At 50.1% G+C, this 18,680-nt stretch overlaps 34 non-coding genes across 34 annotated transcripts; all 34 read left to right on the top strand.

Annotated features, from left to right (window-relative positions):
- The first annotated feature begins 116 nt into the window (after positions 1-116).
- Trnak-uuu lies at positions 117-189 on the top strand. The gene has a single exon. It is a non-coding gene; the product is annotated as a tRNA-Lys (tRNA).
- A 138-nt stretch (positions 190-327) lies between these two features.
- Positions 328-409, top strand: Trnas-cga. Its single transcript has one exon. It is a non-coding gene; the product is annotated as a tRNA-Ser (tRNA).
- A 691-nt stretch (positions 410-1,100) lies between these two features.
- Trnas-uga lies at positions 1,101-1,182 on the top strand. The gene has a single exon. It is a non-coding gene; the product is annotated as a tRNA-Ser (tRNA).
- A 558-nt stretch (positions 1,183-1,740) lies between these two features.
- Trnaf-gaa lies at positions 1,741-1,813 on the top strand. The gene has a single exon. It is a non-coding gene; the product is annotated as a tRNA-Phe (tRNA).
- Positions 1,814-2,341: 528 nt separating this feature from the next.
- On the top strand, positions 2,342-2,414 carry Trnak-uuu. Its single transcript has one exon. It is a non-coding gene; the product is annotated as a tRNA-Lys (tRNA).
- A 138-nt stretch (positions 2,415-2,552) lies between these two features.
- On the top strand, positions 2,553-2,634 carry Trnas-cga. The gene has a single exon. It is a non-coding gene; the product is annotated as a tRNA-Ser (tRNA).
- A 691-nt stretch (positions 2,635-3,325) lies between these two features.
- Trnas-uga lies at positions 3,326-3,407 on the top strand. Its single transcript has one exon. It is a non-coding gene; the product is annotated as a tRNA-Ser (tRNA).
- A 558-nt stretch (positions 3,408-3,965) lies between these two features.
- Positions 3,966-4,038, top strand: Trnaf-gaa. Its single transcript has one exon. It is a non-coding gene; the product is annotated as a tRNA-Phe (tRNA).
- Positions 4,039-4,566: 528 nt separating this feature from the next.
- Positions 4,567-4,639, top strand: Trnak-uuu. Its single transcript has one exon. It is a non-coding gene; the product is annotated as a tRNA-Lys (tRNA).
- A 138-nt stretch (positions 4,640-4,777) lies between these two features.
- Positions 4,778-4,859, top strand: Trnas-cga. Its single transcript has one exon. It is a non-coding gene; the product is annotated as a tRNA-Ser (tRNA).
- A 691-nt stretch (positions 4,860-5,550) lies between these two features.
- Trnas-uga lies at positions 5,551-5,632 on the top strand. The gene has a single exon. It is a non-coding gene; the product is annotated as a tRNA-Ser (tRNA).
- Positions 5,633-6,190: 558 nt separating this feature from the next.
- On the top strand, positions 6,191-6,263 carry Trnaf-gaa. Its single transcript has one exon. It is a non-coding gene; the product is annotated as a tRNA-Phe (tRNA).
- Positions 6,264-6,791: 528 nt separating this feature from the next.
- On the top strand, positions 6,792-6,864 carry Trnak-uuu. The gene has a single exon. It is a non-coding gene; the product is annotated as a tRNA-Lys (tRNA).
- Positions 6,865-7,002: 138 nt separating this feature from the next.
- Positions 7,003-7,084, top strand: Trnas-cga. Its single transcript has one exon. It is a non-coding gene; the product is annotated as a tRNA-Ser (tRNA).
- A 691-nt stretch (positions 7,085-7,775) lies between these two features.
- Positions 7,776-7,857, top strand: Trnas-uga. Its single transcript has one exon. It is a non-coding gene; the product is annotated as a tRNA-Ser (tRNA).
- Positions 7,858-8,415: 558 nt separating this feature from the next.
- Positions 8,416-8,488, top strand: Trnaf-gaa. Its single transcript has one exon. It is a non-coding gene; the product is annotated as a tRNA-Phe (tRNA).
- A 528-nt stretch (positions 8,489-9,016) lies between these two features.
- On the top strand, positions 9,017-9,089 carry Trnak-uuu. Its single transcript has one exon. It is a non-coding gene; the product is annotated as a tRNA-Lys (tRNA).
- Positions 9,090-9,227: 138 nt separating this feature from the next.
- On the top strand, positions 9,228-9,309 carry Trnas-cga. Its single transcript has one exon. It is a non-coding gene; the product is annotated as a tRNA-Ser (tRNA).
- A 691-nt stretch (positions 9,310-10,000) lies between these two features.
- On the top strand, positions 10,001-10,082 carry Trnas-uga. Its single transcript has one exon. It is a non-coding gene; the product is annotated as a tRNA-Ser (tRNA).
- A 558-nt stretch (positions 10,083-10,640) lies between these two features.
- Trnaf-gaa lies at positions 10,641-10,713 on the top strand. Its single transcript has one exon. It is a non-coding gene; the product is annotated as a tRNA-Phe (tRNA).
- A 528-nt stretch (positions 10,714-11,241) lies between these two features.
- Positions 11,242-11,314, top strand: Trnak-uuu. The gene has a single exon. It is a non-coding gene; the product is annotated as a tRNA-Lys (tRNA).
- Positions 11,315-11,452: 138 nt separating this feature from the next.
- Trnas-cga lies at positions 11,453-11,534 on the top strand. Its single transcript has one exon. It is a non-coding gene; the product is annotated as a tRNA-Ser (tRNA).
- A 691-nt stretch (positions 11,535-12,225) lies between these two features.
- On the top strand, positions 12,226-12,307 carry Trnas-uga. Its single transcript has one exon. It is a non-coding gene; the product is annotated as a tRNA-Ser (tRNA).
- Positions 12,308-12,865: 558 nt separating this feature from the next.
- On the top strand, positions 12,866-12,938 carry Trnaf-gaa. Its single transcript has one exon. It is a non-coding gene; the product is annotated as a tRNA-Phe (tRNA).
- A 528-nt stretch (positions 12,939-13,466) lies between these two features.
- Trnak-uuu lies at positions 13,467-13,539 on the top strand. Its single transcript has one exon. It is a non-coding gene; the product is annotated as a tRNA-Lys (tRNA).
- Positions 13,540-13,677: 138 nt separating this feature from the next.
- On the top strand, positions 13,678-13,759 carry Trnas-cga. The gene has a single exon. It is a non-coding gene; the product is annotated as a tRNA-Ser (tRNA).
- Positions 13,760-14,450: 691 nt separating this feature from the next.
- Positions 14,451-14,532, top strand: Trnas-uga. Its single transcript has one exon. It is a non-coding gene; the product is annotated as a tRNA-Ser (tRNA).
- Positions 14,533-15,090: 558 nt separating this feature from the next.
- Positions 15,091-15,163, top strand: Trnaf-gaa. The gene has a single exon. It is a non-coding gene; the product is annotated as a tRNA-Phe (tRNA).
- Positions 15,164-15,691: 528 nt separating this feature from the next.
- Positions 15,692-15,764, top strand: Trnak-uuu. The gene has a single exon. It is a non-coding gene; the product is annotated as a tRNA-Lys (tRNA).
- A 138-nt stretch (positions 15,765-15,902) lies between these two features.
- On the top strand, positions 15,903-15,984 carry Trnas-cga. Its single transcript has one exon. It is a non-coding gene; the product is annotated as a tRNA-Ser (tRNA).
- A 691-nt stretch (positions 15,985-16,675) lies between these two features.
- Positions 16,676-16,757, top strand: Trnas-uga. The gene has a single exon. It is a non-coding gene; the product is annotated as a tRNA-Ser (tRNA).
- Positions 16,758-17,315: 558 nt separating this feature from the next.
- Trnaf-gaa lies at positions 17,316-17,388 on the top strand. The gene has a single exon. It is a non-coding gene; the product is annotated as a tRNA-Phe (tRNA).
- A 528-nt stretch (positions 17,389-17,916) lies between these two features.
- Positions 17,917-17,989, top strand: Trnak-uuu. The gene has a single exon. It is a non-coding gene; the product is annotated as a tRNA-Lys (tRNA).
- A 138-nt stretch (positions 17,990-18,127) lies between these two features.
- On the top strand, positions 18,128-18,209 carry Trnas-cga. The gene has a single exon. It is a non-coding gene; the product is annotated as a tRNA-Ser (tRNA).
- Positions 18,210-18,680: the final 471 nt, after the last annotated feature.

The following is an 18,680-nucleotide window of genomic DNA, read 5'->3' as shown; positions in this document are numbered from 1 at the left end:
ATAAGTTTGCAGACAGCATTTAGGCGACGTTTTATTAGTAACGGCCCCATGCAGCGATTGCACAGCAGTAAAGGACGTGAGTTGTGCATCGTGGGAGGTTTCACAGCGTCGCGTGAGCCCGGATAGCTCAGTCGGTAAAGCATTAGGCTTTTAACCTAAGGGTCCAGGGTTCAAGTCCCTGTCCGGGCGGAAATTTTAATACTTTGGTAGCGATTCGTCTGGTAGCGGTGGAAACGCTACGGAAAATAATGCAGCTACGCCTGTTTCTGACACCACAGTGCTTTAAACAGTAGCAGTTGCATGTGTCGGGACAACACCGCGCTACCGGCAGTCGTGGCCGAGTGGTTAAGGCGTCTGACTCGAAATCAGATTCCCTCTGGGAGCGTAGGTTCGAATCCTACCGGCTGCGTGCGATTTTGCGTAAAGAGGAGCAAAAACTTTCGCACACCTGTGACATGCGTGGGCGAATGCGGGTGCAAACCAGTGACGCCATTCTCAACAAGACGAAAGTTTCCGTTTAAGAATACTGAGTTTCGCGACGACCGCTGCTTACTGTGGCCATCGGTTCACCTCGCGCTGATGCTGGGACTGCAGAAAGCCGTCGCTGAGATCGTGAGTACACAGATGTGCTCGAAAGTGTTGGACAGAGCGAACATTCATTTCTTTTTAAGAATCGCAATTCAATCATTCGAGCGCGGCTAAGGCAGTGGTGCAGCGTTTCTTTTCATAAGATCTCGCAGTTGCTTGGAGGTATGCCCATCGTTTTAAGACGACAGAAAACTAGCGTCAGCGGTGCGTCAGTGGGAAGTCGGTGAAGTCGCCATTGGAGCCATAAGCCAGTAATTACAACATGCGAATCACTCGCACACCACGCAGCTGTACGATAATGCTCGTGCGTGGGCCCGCATAGCTGAGTCGGTAGAGCGTTAGGCTTTCAAACAAAGGGTCCTGGGTTCAAGTCCCTGTCTGGGCGAAAATTAATACACTTTCGTAACGGCTAATGGAAACCCTACGGAAAAGAGTGAGGCCACGCCGTTTTCTGCCATCAGATTGCTTGTAAAGGTGGCGGTTTCACTTGTCGGGAGTCGCTTCTGCCACCGGCAGTCGTGGCCGAGTGGTTAAGGCGTCTGACTTGAAATCAGATTCCCTCTGGGAGCGTAGGTTCGAGTCCTGCCGACTGCGAAAATTTTCTCGCTCTCAAAAGATGGACGTTTCAGCTGCATCCTAGCAGTTGCGTCACTACTAAACACGTGGGTTACCAGCAATGTGCAGTACTATTTGATCCAGGGCGCAGCGTTACAGTCGCGTCCAGAAGCCGCAGCTCATCTCCTCGTCTCACAGTCCATTTTAGCTTGCAGACGATGACGTGTAGCAATTTATGAGCTAACGCAAGTCGAATGTTTTACCGTGTGTATCTGCTAGAAACTGCCTCTCATACGGTGGAGAGGCTCACTCCTTCTTGTGTCGTTCTCTGCACATGAGTTGCCCCTGGCATCGATATAGCACGGGTTTTCTAGCGTCAGCGCGGCGTCACGTGAAGTCAGCGAAGTGAATATTACACGAATCGAGTCGACATGTTTGCTTGTTACGATGATGGAAGCAGAAGAAATGTGTGTGGGACTTCACTGCATCGGCTGCTCGCCTTTCAGCGTCCCTGTGTCTTATCAGACGAAGGTGACTGTGAAATTGGCAACGATGCAGAGTTTGACGAACACATGCAAACAGCACCGTTCAACGTCAGCCGAAATAGCTCAGTTGGGAGAGCGTTAGACTGAAGATCTAAAGGTCCCTGGTTCGATCCCGGGTTTCGGCAGGTACTCGTTTTGATGCGACGCCAATGGAATTGCTCTGCGTTGGTGATAATGCAACTACCGCTGACAACAACAATGACTCTCTCCTGTAGGTGTTCTGGTTGTCTAGTGCATGCCATAAGAGGAACTCACTAGACAACTGACTCCCTTAGAAGCAAAAGAATCAAAAAAGTCCTACCGACTGCGTTCCTTTTTCTGTGTCAGGTGGTGAAGAACGTCTTCAACGGAACCGTGAAATGAGCGAAAACGTGGGAAACATTGCATTCGAAATGCTTGCGAATTTTCCAATTGCCCAGTGAGTGTCGACAAAACATGTAAATTCGCTGCTCCAACGTATGAGACGTAACGACTCCTGCAATTTGTTGTTGCATCGTGTGTCAGCAGTCTTCGGTAGTGTGTTACGAGCTTATCGCGATAAGTTTGCAGACAGCATTTAGGCGACGTTTTATTAGTAACGGCCCCATGCAGCGATTGCACAGCAGTAAAGGACGTGAGTTGTGCATCGTGGGAGGTTTCACAGCGTCGCGTGAGCCCGGATAGCTCAGTCGGTAAAGCATTAGGCTTTTAACCTATGGGTCCAGGGTTCAAGTCCCTGTCCGGGCGGAAATTTTAATACTTTGGTAGCGATTCGTCTGGTAGCGGTGGAAACGCTACGGAAAATAATGCAGCTACGCCTGTTTCTGACACCACAGTGCTTTAAACAGTAGCAGTTGCATGTGTCGGGACAACACCGCGCTACCGGCAGTCGTGGCCGAGTGGTTAAGGCGTCTGACTCGAAATCAGATTCCCTCTGGGAGCGTAGGTTCGAATCCTACCGGCTGCGTGCGATTTTGCGTAAAGAGGAGCAAAAACTTTCGCACACCTGTGACATGCGTGGGCGAATGCGGGTGCAAACCAGTGACGCCATTCTCAACAAGACGAAAGTTTCCGTTTAAGAATACTGAGTTTCGCGACGACCGCTGCTTACTGTGGCCATCGGTTCACCTCGCGCTGATGCTGGGACTGCAGAAAGCCGTCGCTGAGATCGTGAGTACACAGATGTGCTCGAAAGTGTTGGACAGAGCGAACATTCATTTCTTTTTAAGAATCGCAATTCAATCATTCGAGCGCGGCTAAGGCAGTGGTGCAGCGTTTCTTTTCATAAGATCTCGCAGTTGCTTGGAGGTATGCCCATCGTTTTAAGACGACAGAAAACTAGCGTCTGCGGTGCGTCAGTGGGAAGTCGGTGAAGTCGCCATTGGAGCCATAAGCCAGTAATTACAACATGCGAATCACTCGCACACCACGCAGCTGTACGATAATGCTCGTGCGTGGGCCCGCATAGCTGAGTCGGTAGAGCGTTAGGCTTTCAAACAAAGGGTCCTGGGTTCAAGTCCCTGTCTGGGCGAAAATTAATACACTTTCGTAACGGCTAATGGAAACCCTACGGAAAAGAGTGAGGCCACGCCGTTTTCTGCCATCAGATTGCTTGTAAAGGTGGCGGTTTCACTTGTCGGGAGTCGCTTCTGCCACCGGCAGTCGTGGCCGAGTGGTTAAGGCGTCTGACTTGAAATCAGATTCCCTCTGGGAGCGTAGGTTCGAGTCCTGCCGACTGCGAAAATTTTCTCGCTCTCAAAAGATGGACGTTTCAGCTGCATCCTAGCAGTTGCGTCACTACTAAACACGTGGGTTACCAGCAATGTGCAGTACTATTTGATCCAGGGCGCAGCGTTACAGTCGCGTCCAGAAGCCGCAGCTCATCTCCTCGTCTCACAGTCCATTTTAGCTTGCAGACGATGACGTGTAGCAATTTATGAGCTAACGCAAGTCGAATGTTTTACCGTGTGTATCTGCTAGAAACTGCCTCTCATACGGTGGAGAGGCTCACTCCTTCTTGTGTCGTTCTCTGCACATGAGTTGCCCCTGGCATCGATATAGCACGGGTTTTCTAGCGTCAGCGCGGCGTCACGTGAAGTCAGCGAAGTGAATATTACACGAATCGAGTCGACATGTTTGCTTGTTACGATGATGGAAGCAGAAGAAATGTGTGTGGGACTTCACTGCATCGGCTGCTCGCCTTTCAGCGTCCCTGTGTCTTATCAGACGAAGGTGACTGTGAAATTGGCAACGATGCAGAGTTTGACGAACACATGCAAACAGCACCGTTCAACGTCAGCCGAAATAGCTCAGTTGGGAGAGCGTTAGACTGAAGATCTAAAGGTCCCTGGTTCGATCCCGGGTTTCGGCAGGTACTCGTTTTGATGCGACGCCAATGGAATTGCTCTGCGTTGGTGATAATGCAACTACCGCTGACAACAACAATGACTCTCTCCTGTAGGTGTTCTGGTTGTCTAGTGCATGCCATAAGAGGAACTCACTAGACAACTGACTCCCTTAGAAGCAAAAGAATCAAAAAAGTCCTACCGACTGCGTTCCTTTTTCTGTGTCAGGTGGTGAAGAACGTCTTCAACGGAACCGTGAAATGAGCGAAAACGTGGGAAACATTGCATTCGAAATGCTTGCGAATTTTCCAATTGCCCAGTGAGTGTCGACAAAACATGTAAATTCGCTGCTCCAACGTATGAGACGTAACGACTCCTGCAATTTGTTGTTGCATCGTGTGTCAGCAGTCTTCGGTAGTGTGTTACGAGCTTATCGCGATAAGTTTGCAGACAGCATTTAGGCGACGTTTTATTAGTAACGGCCCCATGCAGCGATTGCACAGCAGTAAAGGACGTGAGTTGTGCATCGTGGGAGGTTTCACAGCGTCGCGTGAGCCCGGATAGCTCAGTCGGTAAAGCATTAGGCTTTTAACCTATGGGTCCAGGGTTCAAGTCCCTGTCCGGGCGGAAATTTTAATACTTTGGTAGCGATTCGTCTGGTAGCGGTGGAAACGCTACGGAAAATAATGCAGCTACGCCTGTTTCTGACACCACAGTGCTTTAAACAGTAGCAGTTGCATGTGTCGGGACAACACCGCGCTACCGGCAGTCGTGGCCGAGTGGTTAAGGCGTCTGACTCGAAATCAGATTCCCTCTGGGAGCGTAGGTTCGAATCCTACCGGCTGCGTGCGATTTTGCGTAAAGAGGAGCAAAAACTTTCGCACACCTGTGACATGCGTGGGCGAATGCGGGTGCAAACCAGTGACGCCATTCTCAACAAGACGAAAGTTTCCGTTTAAGAATACTGAGTTTCGCGACGACCGCTGCTTACTGTGGCCATCGGTTCACCTCGCGCTGATGCTGGGACTGCAGAAAGCCGTCGCTGAGATCGTGAGTACACAGATGTGCTCGAAAGTGTTGGACAGAGCGAACATTCATTTCTTTTTAAGAATCGCAATTCAATCATTCGAGCGCGGCTAAGGCAGTGGTGCAGCGTTTCTTTTCATAAGATCTCGCAGTTGCTTGGAGGTATGCCCATCGTTTTAAGACGACAGAAAACTAGCGTCTGCGGTGCGTCAGTGGGAAGTCGGTGAAGTCGCCATTGGAGCCATAAGCCAGTAATTACAACATGCGAATCACTCGCACACCACGCAGCTGTACGATAATGCTCGTGCGTGGGCCCGCATAGCTGAGTCGGTAGAGCGTTAGGCTTTCAAACAAAGGGTCCTGGGTTCAAGTCCCTGTCTGGGCGAAAATTAATACACTTTCGTAACGGCTAATGGAAACCCTACGGAAAAGAGTGAGGCCACGCCGTTTTCTGCCATCAGATTGCTTGTAAAGGTGGCGGTTTCACTTGTCGGGAGTCGCTTCTGCCACCGGCAGTCGTGGCCGAGTGGTTAAGGCGTCTGACTTGAAATCAGATTCCCTCTGGGAGCGTAGGTTCGAGTCCTGCCGACTGCGAAAATTTTCTCGCTCTCAAAAGATGGACGTTTCAGCTGCATCCTAGCAGTTGCGTCACTACTAAACACGTGGGTTACCAGCAATGTGCAGTACTATTTGATCCAGGGCGCAGCGTTACAGTCGCGTCCAGAAGCCGCAGCTCATCTCCTCGTCTCACAGTCCATTTTAGCTTGCAGACGATGACGTGTAGCAATTTATGAGCTAACGCAAGTCGAATGTTTTACCGTGTGTATCTGCTAGAAACTGCCTCTCATACGGTGGAGAGGCTCACTCCTTCTTGTGTCGTTCTCTGCACATGAGTTGCCCCTGGCATCGATATAGCACGGGTTTTCTAGCGTCAGCGCGGCGTCACGTGAAGTCAGCGAAGTGAATATTACACGAATCGAGTCGACATGTTTGCTTGTTACGATGATGGAAGCAGAAGAAATGTGTGTGGGACTTCACTGCATCGGCTGCTCGCCTTTCAGCGTCCCTGTGTCTTATCAGACGAAGGTGACTGTGAAATTGGCAACGATGCAGAGTTTGACGAACACATGCAAACAGCACCGTTCAACGTCAGCCGAAATAGCTCAGTTGGGAGAGCGTTAGACTGAAGATCTAAAGGTCCCTGGTTCGATCCCGGGTTTCGGCAGGTACTCGTTTTGATGCGACGCCAATGGAATTGCTCTGCGTTGGTGATAATGCAACTACCGCTGACAACAACAATGACTCTCTCCTGTAGGTGTTCTGGTTGTCTAGTGCATGCCATAAGAGGAACTCACTAGACAACTGACTCCCTTAGAAGCAAAAGAATCAAAAAAGTCCTACCGACTGCGTTCCTTTTTCTGTGTCAGGTGGTGAAGAACGTCTTCAACGGAACCGTGAAATGAGCGAAAACGTGGGAAACATTGCATTCGAAATGCTTGCGAATTTTCCAATTGCCCAGTGAGTGTCGACAAAACATGTAAATTCGCTGCTCCAACGTATGAGACGTAACGACTCCTGCAATTTGTTGTTGCATCGTGTGTCAGCAGTCTTCGGTAGTGTGTTACGAGCTTATCGCGATAAGTTTGCAGACAGCATTTAGGCGACGTTTTATTAGTAACGGCCCCATGCAGCGATTGCACAGCAGTAAAGGACGTGAGTTGTGCATCGTGGGAGGTTTCACAGCGTCGCGTGAGCCCGGATAGCTCAGTCGGTAGAGCATTAGGCTTTTAACCTAAGGGTCCAGGGTTCAAGTCCCTGTCCGGGCGGAAATTTTAATACTTTGGTAGCGATTCGTCTGGTAGCGGTGGAAACGCTACGGAAAATAATGCAGCTACGCCTGTTTCTGACACCACAGTGCTTTAAACAGTAGCAGTTGCATGTGTCGGGACAACACCGCGCTACCGGCAGTCGTGGCCGAGTGGTTAAGGCGTCTGACTCGAAATCAGATTCCCTCTGGGAGCGTAGGTTCGAATCCTACCGGCTGCGTGCGATTTTGCGTAAAGAGGAGCAAAAATTTTCGCACACCTGTGACATGCGTGGGCGAATGCGGGTGCAAACCAGTGACGCCATTCTCAACAAGACGAAAGTTTCCGTTTAAGAATACTGAGTTTCGCGACGACCGCTGCTTACTGTGGCCATCGGTTCACCTCGCGCTGATGCTGGGACTGCAGAAAGCCGTCGCTGAGATCGTGAGTACACAGATGTGCTCGAAAGTGTTGGACAGAGCGAACATTCATTTCTTTTTAAGAATCGCAATTCAATCATTCGAGCGCGGCTAAGGCAGTGGTGCAGCGTTTCTTTTCATAAGATCTCGCAGTTGCTTGGAGGTATGCCCATCGTTTTAAGACGACAGAAAACTAGCGTCAGCGGTGCGTCAGTGGGAAGTCGGTGAAGTCGCCATTGGAGCCATAAGCCAGTAATTACAACATGCGAATCACTCGCACACCACGCAGCTGTACGATAATGCTCGTGCGTGGGCCCGCATAGCTGAGTCGGTAGAGCGTTAGGCTTTCAAACAAAGGGTCCTGGGTTCAAGTCCCTGTCTGGGCGAAAATTAATACACTTTCGTAACGGCTAATGGAAACCCTACGGAAAAGAGTGAGGCCACGCCGTTTTCTGCCATCAGATTGCTTGTAAAGGTGGCGGTTTCACTTGTCGGGAGTCGCTTCTGCCAACGGCAGTCGTGGCCGAGTGGTTAAGGCGTCTGACTTGAAATCAGATTCCCTCTGGGAGCGTAGGTTCGAGTCCTGCCGACTGCGAAAATTTTCTCGCTCTCAAAAGATGGACGTTTCAGCTGCATCCTAGCAGTTGCGTCACTACTAAACACGTGGGTCACCAGCAATGTGCAGTACTATTTGATCCAGGGCGCAGCGTTACAGTCGCGTCCAGAAGCCGCAGCTCATCTCCTCGTCTCACAGTCCATTTTAGCTTGCAGACGATGACGTGTAGCAATTTATGAGCTAACGCAAGTCGAATGTTTTACCGTGTGTATCTGCTAGAAACTGCCTCTCATACGGTGGAGAGGCTCACTCCTTCTTGTGTCGTTCTCTGCACATGAGTTGCCCCTGGCATCGATATAGCACGGGTTTTCTAGCGCCAGCGCGGCGTCACGTGAAGTCAGCGAAGTGAATATTACACGAATCGAGTCGACATGTTTGCTTGTTACGATGATGGAAGCAGAAGAAATGTGTGTGGGACTTCACTGCATCGGCTGCTCGCCTTTCAGCGTCCCTGTGTCTTATCAGACGAAGGTGACTGTGAAATTGGCAACGAGGCAGAGTTTGACGAACACATGCAAACAGCACCGTTCAACGTCAGCCGAAATAGCTCAGTTGGGAGAGCGTTAGACTGAAGATCTAAAGGTCCCTGGTTCGATCCCGGGTTTCGGCAGGTACTCGTTTTGATGCGACGCCAATGGAATTGCTCTGCGTTGGTGATAATGCAACTACCGCTGACAACAACAATGACTCTCTCCTGTAGGTGTTCTGGTTGTCTAGTGCATGCCATAAGAGGAACTCACTAGACAACTGACTCCCTTAGAAGCAAAAGAATCAAAAAAGTCCTACCGACTGCGTTCCTTTTTCTGTGTCAGGTGGTGAAGAACGTCTTCAACGGAACCGTGAAATGAGCGAAAACGTGGGAAACATTGCATTCGAAATGCTTGCGAATTTTCCAATTGCCCAGTGAGTGTCGACAAAACATGTAAATTCGCTGCTCCAACGTATGAGACGTAACGACTCCTGCAATTTGTTGTTGCATCGTGTGTCAGCAGTCTTCGGTAGTGTGTTACGAGCTTATCGCGATAAGTTTGCAGACAGCATTTAGGCGACGTTTTATTAGTAACGGCCCCATGCAGCGATTGCACAGCAGTAAAGGACGTGAGTTGTGCATCGTGGGAGGTTTCACAGCGTCGCGTGAGCCCGGATAGCTCAGTCGGTAGAGCATTAGGCTTTTAACCTAAGGGTCCAGGGTTCAAGTCCCTGTCCGGGCGGAAATTTTAATACTTTGGTAGCGATTCGTCTGGTAGCGGTGGAAACGCTACGGAAAATAATGCAGCTACGCCTGTTTCTGACACCACAGTGCTTTAAACAGTAGCAGTTGCATGTGTCGGGACAACACCGCGCTACCGGCAGTCGTGGCCGAGTGGTTAAGGCGTCTGACTCGAAATCAGATTCCCTCTGGGAGCGTAGGTTCGAATCCTACCGGCTGCGTGCGATTTTGCGTAAAGAGGAGCAAAAATTTTCGCACACCTGTGACATGCGTGGGCGAATGCGGGTGCAAACCAGTGACGCCATTCTCAACAAGACGAAAGTTTCCGTTTAAGAATACTGAGTTTCGCGACGACCGCTGCTTACTGTGGCCATCGGTTCACCTCGCGCTGATGCTGGGACTGCAGAAAGCCGTCGCTGAGATCGTGAGTACACAGATGTGCTCGAAAGTGTTGGACAGAGCGAACATTCATTTCTTTTTAAGAATCGCAATTCAATCATTCGAGCGCGGCTAAGGCAGTGGTGCAGCGTTTCTTTTCATAAGATCTCGCAGTTGCTTGGAGGTATGCCCATCGTTTTAAGACGACAGAAAACTAGCGTCAGCGGTGCGTCAGTGGGAAGTCGGTGAAGTCGCCATTGGAGCCATAAGCCAGTAATTACAACATGCGAATCACTCGCACACCACGCAGCTGTACGATAATGCTCGTGCGTGGGCCCGCATAGCTGAGTCGGTAGAGCGTTAGGCTTTCAAACAAAGGGTCCTGGGTTCAAGTCCCTGTCTGGGCGAAAATTAATACACTTTCGTAACGGCTAATGGAAACCCTACGGAAAAGAGTGAGGCCACGCCGTTTTCTGCCATCAGATTGCTTGTAAAGGTGGCGGTTTCACTTGTCGGGAGTCGCTTCTGCCAACGGCAGTCGTGGCCGAGTGGTTAAGGCGTCTGACTTGAAATCAGATTCCCTCTGGGAGCGTAGGTTCGAGTCCTGCCGACTGCGAAAATTTTCTCGCTCTCAAAAGATGGACGTTTCAGCTGCATCCTAGCAGTTGCGTCACTACTAAACACGTGGGTCACCAGCAATGTGCAGTACTATTTGATCCAGGGCGCAGCGTTACAGTCGCGTCCAGAAGCCGCAGCTCATCTCCTCGTCTCACAGTCCATTTTAGCTTGCAGACGATGACGTGTAGCAATTTATGAGCTAACGCAAGTCGAATGTTTTACCGTGTGTATCTGCTAGAAACTGCCTCTCATACGGTGGAGAGGCTCACTCCTTCTTGTGTCGTTCTCTGCACATGAGTTGCCCCTGGCATCGATATAGCACGGGTTTTCTAGCGCCAGCGCGGCGTCACGTGAAGTCAGCGAAGTGAATATTACACGAATCGAGTCGACATGTTTGCTTGTTACGATGATGGAAGCAGAAGAAATGTGTGTGGGACTTCACTGCATCGGCTGCTCGCCTTTCAGCGTCCCTGTGTCTTATCAGACGAAGGTGACTGTGAAATTGGCAACGAGGCAGAGTTTGACGAACACATGCAAACAGCACCGTTCAACGTCAGCCGAAATAGCTCAGTTGGGAGAGCGTTAGACTGAAGATCTAAAGGTCCCTGGTTCGATCCCGGGTTTCGGCAGGTACTCGTTTTGATGCGACGCCAATGGAATTGCTCTGCGTTGGTGATAATGCAACTACCGCTGACAACAACAATGACTCTCTCCTGTAGGTGTTCTGGTTGTCTAGTGCATGCCATAAGAGGAACTCACTAGACAACTGACTCCCTTAGAAGCAAAAGAATCAAAAAAGTCCTACCGACTGCGTTCCTTTTTCTGTGTCAGGTGGTGAAGAACGTCTTCAACGGAACCGTGAAATGAGCGAAAACGTGGGAAACATTGCATTCGAAATGCTTGCGAATTTTCCAATTGCCCAGTGAGTGTCGACAAAACATGTAAATTCGCTGCTCCAACGTATGAGACGTAACGACTCCTGCAATTTGTTGTTGCATCGTGTGTCAGCAGTCTTCGGTAGTGTGTTACGAGCTTATCGCGATAAGTTTGCAGACAGCATTTAGGCGACGTTTTATTAGTAACGGCCCCATGCAGCGATTGCACAGCAGTAAAGGACGTGAGTTGTGCATCGTGGGAGGTTTCACAGCGTCGCGTGAGCCCGGATAGCTCAGTCGGTAAAGCATTAGGCTTTTAACCTAAGGGTCCAGGGTTCAAGTCCCTGTCCGGGCGGAAATTTTAATACTTTGGTAGCGATTCGTCTGGTAGCGGTGGAAACGCTACGGAAAATAATGCAGCTACGCCTGTTTCTGACACCACAGTGCTTTAAACAGTAGCAGTTGCATGTGTCGGGACAACACCGCGCTACCGGCAGTCGTGGCCGAGTGGTTAAGGCGTCTGACTCGAAATCAGATTCCCTCTGGGAGCGTAGGTTCGAATCCTACCGGCTGCGTGCGATTTTGCGTAAAGAGGAGCAAAAACTTTCGCACACCTGTGACATGCGTGGGCGAATGCGGGTGCAAACCAGTGACGCCATTCTCAACAAGACGAAAGTTTCCGTTTAAGAATACTGAGTTTCGCGACGACCGCTGCTTACTGTGGCCATCGGTTCACCTCGCGCTGATGCTGGGACTGCAGAAAGCCGTCGCTGAGATCGTGAGTACACAGATGTGCTCGAAAGTGTTGGACAGAGCGAACATTCATTTCTTTTTAAGAATCGCAATTCAATCATTCGAGCGCGGCTAAGGCAGTGGTGCAGCGTTTCTTTTCATAAGATCTCGCAGTTGCTTGGAGGTATGCCCATCGTTTTAAGACGACAGAAAACTAGCGTCAGCGGTGCGTCAGTGGGAAGTCGGTGAAGTCGCCATTGGAGCCATAAGCCAGTAATTACAACATGCGAATCACTCGCACACCACGCAGCTGTACGATAATGCTCGTGCGTGGGCCCGCATAGCTGAGTCGGTAGAGCGTTAGGCTTTCAAACAAAGGGTCCTGGGTTCAAGTCCCTGTCTGGGCGAAAATTAATACACTTTCGTAACGGCTAATGGAAACCCTACGGAAAAGAGTGAGGCCACGCCGTTTTCTGCCATCAGATTGCTTGTAAAGGTGGCGGTTTCACTTGTCGGGAGTCGCTTCTGCCACCGGCAGTCGTGGCCGAGTGGTTAAGGCGTCTGACTTGAAATCAGATTCCCTCTGGGAGCGTAGGTTCGAGTCCTGCCGACTGCGAAAATTTTCTCGCTCTCAAAAGATGGACGTTTCAGCTGCATCCTAGCAGTTGCGTCACTACTAAACACGTGGGTTACCAGCAATGTGCAGTACTATTTGATCCAGGGCGCAGCGTTACAGTCGCGTCCAGAAGCCGCAGCTCATCTCCTCGTCTCACAGTCCATTTTAGCTTGCAGACGATGACGTGTAGCAATTTATGAGCTAACGCAAGTCGAATGTTTTACCGTGTGTATCTGCTAGAAACTGCCTCTCATACGGTGGAGAGGCTCACTCCTTCTTGTGTCGTTCTCTGCACATGAGTTGCCCCTGGCATCGATATAGCACGGGTTTTCTAGCGTCAGCGCGGCGTCACGTGAAGTCAGCGAAGTGAATATTACACGAATCGAGTCGACATGTTTGCTTGTTACGATGATGGAAGCAGAAGAAATGTGTGTGGGACTTCACTGCATCGGCTGCTCGCCTTTCAGCGTCCCTGTGTCTTATCAGACGAAGGTGACTGTGAAATTGGCAACGATGCAGAGTTTGACGAACACATGCAAACAGCACCGTTCAACGTCAGCCGAAATAGCTCAGTTGGGAGAGCGTTAGACTGAAGATCTAAAGGTCCCTGGTTCGATCCCGGGTTTCGGCAGGTACTCGTTTTGATGCGACGCCAATGGAATTGCTCTGCGTTGGTGATAATGCAACTACCGCTGACAACAACAATGACTCTCTCCTGTAGGTGTTCTGGTTGTCTAGTGCATGCCATAAGAGGAACTCACTAGACAACTGACTCCCTTAGAAGCAAAAGAATCAAAAAAGTCCTACCGACTGCGTTCCTTTTTCTGTGTCAGGTGGTGAAGAACGTCTTCAACGGAACCGTGAAATGAGCGAAAACGTGGGAAACATTGCATTCGAAATGCTTGCGAATTTTCCAATTGCCCAGTGAGTGTCGACAAAACATGTAAATTCGCTGCTCCAACGTATGAGACGTAACGACTCCTGCAATTTGTTGTTGCATCGTGTGTCAGCAGTCTTCGGTAGTGTGTTACGAGCTTATCGCGATAAGTTTGCAGACAGCATTTAGGCGACGTTTTATTAGTAACGGCCCCATGCAGCGATTGCACAGCAGTAAAGGACGTGAGTTGTGCATCGTGGGAGGTTTCACAGCGTCGCGTGAGCCCGGATAGCTCAGTCGGTAAAGCATTAGGCTTTTAACCTAAGGGTCCAGGGTTCAAGTCCCTGTCCGGGCGGAAATTTTAATACTTTGGTAGCGATTCGTCTGGTAGCGGTGGAAACGCTACGGAAAATAATGCAGCTACGCCTGTTTCTGACACCACAGTGCTTTAAACAGTAGCAGTTGCATGTGTCGGGACAACACCGCGCTACCGGCAGTCGTGGCCGAGTGGTTAAGGCGTCTGACTCGAAATCAGATTCCCTCTGGGAGCGTAGGTTCGAATCCTACCGGCTGCGTGCGATTTTGCGTAAAGAGGAGCAAAAACTTTCGCACACCTGTGACATGCGTGGGCGAATGCGGGTGCAAACCAGTGACGCCATTCTCAACAAGACGAAAGTTTCCGTTTAAGAATACTGAGTTTCGCGACGACCGCTGCTTACTGTGGCCATCGGTTCACCTCGCGCTGATGCTGGGACTGCAGAAAGCCGTCGCTGAGATCGTGAGTACACAGATGTGCTCGAAAGTGTTGGACAGAGCGAACATTCATTTCTTTTTAAGAATCGCAATTCAATCATTCGAGCGCGGCTAAGGCAGTGGTGCAGCGTTTCTTTTCATAAGATCTCGCAGTTGCTTGGAGGTATGCCCATCGTTTTAAGACGACAGAAAACTAGCGTCTGCGGTGCGTCAGTGGGAAGTCGGTGAAGTCGCCATTGGAGCCATAAGCCAGTAATTACAACATGCGAATCACTCGCACACCACGCAGCTGTACGATAATGCTCGTGCGTGGGCCCGCATAGCTGAGTCGGTAGAGCGTTAGGCTTTCAAACAAAGGGTCCTGGGTTCAAGTCCCTGTCTGGGCGAAAATTAATACACTTTCGTAACGGCTAATGGAAACCCTACGGAAAAGAGTGAGGCCACGCCGTTTTCTGCCATCAGATTGCTTGTAAAGGTGGCGGTTTCACTTGTCGGGAGTCGCTTCTGCCACCGGCAGTCGTGGCCGAGTGGTTAAGGCGTCTGACTTGAAATCAGATTCCCTCTGGGAGCGTAGGTTCGAGTCCTGCCGACTGCGAAAATTTTCTCGCTCTCAAAAGATGGACGTTTCAGCTGCATCCTAGCAGTTGCGTCACTACTAAACACGTGGGTTACCAGCAATGTGCAGTACTATTTGATCCAGGGCGCAGCGTTACAGTCGCGTCCAGAAGCCGCAGCTCATCTCCTCGTCTCACAGTCCATTTTAGCTTGCAGACGATGACGTGTAGCAATTTATGAGCTAACGCAAGTCGAATGTTTTACCGTGTGTATCTGCTAGAAACTGCCTCTCATACGGTGGAGAGGCTCACTCCTTCTTGTGTCGTTCTCTGCACATGAGTTGCCCCTGGCATCGATATAGCACGGGTTTTCTAGCGTCAGCGCGGCGTCACGTGAAGTCAGCGAAGTGAATATTACACGAATCGAGTCGACATGTTTGCTTGTTACGATGATGGAAGCAGAAGAAATGTGTGTGGGACTTCACTGCATCGGCTGCTCGCCTTTCAGCGTCCCTGTGTCTTATCAGACGAAGGTGACTGTGAAATTGGCAACGATGCAGAGTTTGACGAACACATGCAAACAGCACCGTTCAACGTCAGCCGAAATAGCTCAGTTGGGAGAGCGTTAGACTGAAGATCTAAAGGTCCCTGGTTCGATCCCGGGTTTCGGCAGGTACTCGTTTTGATGCGACGCCAATGGAATTGCTCTGCGTTGGTGATAATGCAACTACCGCTGACAACAACAATGACTCTCTCCTGTAGGTGTTCTGGTTGTCTAGTGCATGCCATAAGAGGAACTCACTAGACAACTGACTCCCTTAGAAGCAAAAGAATCAAAAAAGTCCTACCGACTGCGTTCCTTTTTCTGTGTCAGGTGGTGAAGAACGTCTTCAACGGAACCGTGAAATGAGCGAAAACGTGGGAAACATTGCATTCGAAATGCTTGCGAATTTTCCAATTGCCCAGTGAGTGTCGACAAAACATGTAAATTCGCTGCTCCAACGTATGAGACGTAACGACTCCTGCAATTTGTTGTTGCATCGTGTGTCAGCAGTCTTCGGTAGTGTGTTACGAGCTTATCGCGATAAGTTTGCAGACAGCATTTAGGCGACGTTTTATTAGTAACGGCCCCATGCAGCGATTGCACAGCAGTAAAGGACGTGAGTTGTGCATCGTGGGAGGTTTCACAGCGTCGCGTGAGCCCGGATAGCTCAGTCGGTAGAGCATTAGGCTTTTAACCTAAGGGTCCAGGGTTCAAGTCCCTGTCCGGGCGGAAATTTTAATACTTTGGTAGCGATTCGTCTGGTAGCGGTGGAAACGCTACGGAAAATAATGCAGCTACGCCTGTTTCTGACACCACAGTGCTTTAAACAGTAGCAGTTGCATGTGTCGGGACAACACCGCGCTACCGGCAGTCGTGGCCGAGTGGTTAAGGCGTCTGACTCGAAATCAGATTCCCTCTGGGAGCGTAGGTTCGAATCCTACCGGCTGCGTGCGATTTTGCGTAAAGAGGAGCAAAAATTTTCGCACACCTGTGACATGCGTGGGCGAATGCGGGTGCAAACCAGTGACGCCATTCTCAACAAGACGAAAGTTTCCGTTTAAGAATACTGAGTTTCGCGACGACCGCTGCTTACTGTGGCCATCGGTTCACCTCGCGCTGATGCTGGGACTGCAGAAAGCCGTCGCTGAGATCGTGAGTACACAGATGTGCTCGAAAGTGTTGGACAGAGCGAACATTCATTTCTTTTTAAGAATCGCAATTCAATCATTCGAGCGCGGCTAAGGCAGTGGTGCAGCGTTTCTTTTCATAAGATCTCGCAGTTGCTTGGAGGTATGCCCATCGTTTTAAGACGACAGAAAACTAGCGTCAGCGGTGCGTCAGTGGGAAGTCGGTGAAGTCGCCATTGGAGCCATAAGCCAGTAATTACAACATGCGAATCACTCGCACACCACGCAGCTGTACGATAATGCTCGTGCGTGGGCCCGCATAGCTGAGTCGGTAGAGCGTTAGGCTTTCAAACAAAGGGTCCTGGGTTCAAGTCCCTGTCTGGGCGAAAATTAATACACTTTCGTAACGGCTAATGGAAACCCTACGGAAAAGAGTGAGGCCACGCCGTTTTCTGCCATCAGATTGCTTGTAAAGGTGGCGGTTTCACTTGTCGGGAGTCGCTTCTGCCACCGGCAGTCGTGGCCGAGTGGTTAAGGCGTCTGACTTGAAATCAGATTCCCTCTGGGAGCGTAGGTTCGAGTCCTGCCGACTGCGAAAATTTTCTCGCTCTCAAAAGATGGACGTTTCAGCTGCATCCTAGCAGTTGCGTCACTACTAAACACGTGGGTCACCAGCAATGTGCAGTACTATTTGATCCAGGGCGCAGCGTTACAGTCGCGTCCAGAAGCCGCAGCTCATCTCCTCGTCTCACAGTCCATTTTAGCTTGCAGACGATGACGTGTAGCAATTTATGAGCTAACGCAAGTCGAATGTTTTACCGTGTGTATCTGCTAGAAACTGCCTCTCATACGGTGGAGAGGCTCACTCCTTCTTGTGTCGTTCTCTGCACATGAGTTGCCCCTGGCATCGATATAGCACGGGTTTTCTAGCGTCAGCGCGGCGTCACGTGAAGTCAGCGAAGTGAATATTACACGAATCGAGTCGACATGTTTGCTTGTTACGATGATGGAAGCAGAAGAAATGTGTGTGGGACTTCACTGCATCGGCTGCTCGCCTTTCAGCGTCCCTGTGTCTTATCAGACGAAGGTGACTGTGAAATTGGCAACGAGGCAGAGTTTGACGAACACATGCAAACAGCACCGTTCAACGTCAGCCGAAATAGCTCAGTTGGGAGAGCGTTAGACTGAAGATCTAAAGGTCCCTGGTTCGATCCCGGGTTTCGGCAGGTACTCGTTTTGATGCGACGCCAATGGAATTGCTCTGCGTTGGTGATAATGCAACTACCGCTGACAACAACAATGACTCTCTCCTGTAGGTGTTCTGGTTGTCTAGTGCATGCCATAAGAGGAACTCACTAGACAACTGACTCCCTTAGAAGCAAAAGAATCAAAAAAGTCCTACCGACTGCGTTCCTTTTTCTGTGTCAGGTGGTGAAGAACGTCTTCAACGGAACCGTGAAATGAGCGAAAACGTGGGAAACATTGCATTCGAAATGCTTGCGAATTTTCCAATTGCCCAGTGAGTGTCGACAAAACATGTAAATTCGCTGCTCCAACGTATGAGACGTAACGACTCCTGCAATTTGTTGTTGCATCGTGTGTCAGCAGTCTTCGGTAGTGTGTTACGAGCTTATCGCGATAAGTTTGCAGACAGCATTTAGGCGACGTTTTATTAGTAACGGCCCCATGCAGCGATTGCACAGCAGTAAAGGACGTGAGTTGTGCATCGTGGGAGGTTTCACAGCGTCGCGTGAGCCCGGATAGCTCAGTCGGTAGAGCATTAGGCTTTTAACCTAAGGGTCCAGGGTTCAAGTCCCTGTCCGGGCGGAAATTTTAATACTTTGGTAGCGATTCGTCTGGTAGCGGTGGAAACGCTACGGAAAATAATGCAGCTACGCCTGTTTCTGACACCACAGTGCTTTAAACAGTAGCAGTTGCATGTGTCGGGACAACACCGCGCTACCGGCAGTCGTGGCCGAGTGGTTAAGGCGTCTGACTCGAAATCAGATTCCCTCTGGGAGCGTAGGTTCGAATCCTACCGGCTGCGTGCGATTTTGCGTAAAGAGGAGCAAAAATTTTCGCACACCTGTGACATGCGTGGGCGAATGCGGGTGCAAACCAGTGACGCCATTCTCAACAAGACGAAAGTTTCCGTTTAAGAATACTGAGTTTCGCGACGACCGCTGCTTACTGTGGCCATCGGTTCACCTCGCGCTGATGCTGGGACTGCAGAAAGCCGTCGCTGAGATCGTGAGTACACAGATGTGCTCGAAAGTGTTGGACAGAGCGAACATTCATTTCTTTTTAAGAATCGCAATTCAATCATTCGAGCGCGGCTAAGGCAGTGGTGCAGCGTTTCTTTTCATAAGATCTCGCAGTTGCTTGGAGGTATGCCCATCGTTTTAAGACGACAGAAAACTAGCGTCAGCGGTGCGTCAGTGGGAAGTCGGTGAAGTCGCCATTGGAGCCATAAGCCAGTAATTACAACATGCGAATCACTCGCACACCACGCAGCTGT

This window comes from Schistocerca americana, unplaced genomic scaffold (assembly GCF_021461395.2).
Source record: "Schistocerca americana isolate TAMUIC-IGC-003095 unplaced genomic scaffold, iqSchAmer2.1 HiC_scaffold_644, whole genome shotgun sequence".
Classification (NCBI taxonomy): Eukaryota; Metazoa; Arthropoda; class Insecta; order Orthoptera; family Acrididae; genus Schistocerca; species Schistocerca americana.
This window is presented reverse-complemented; position numbering and strand designations above follow the sequence as displayed.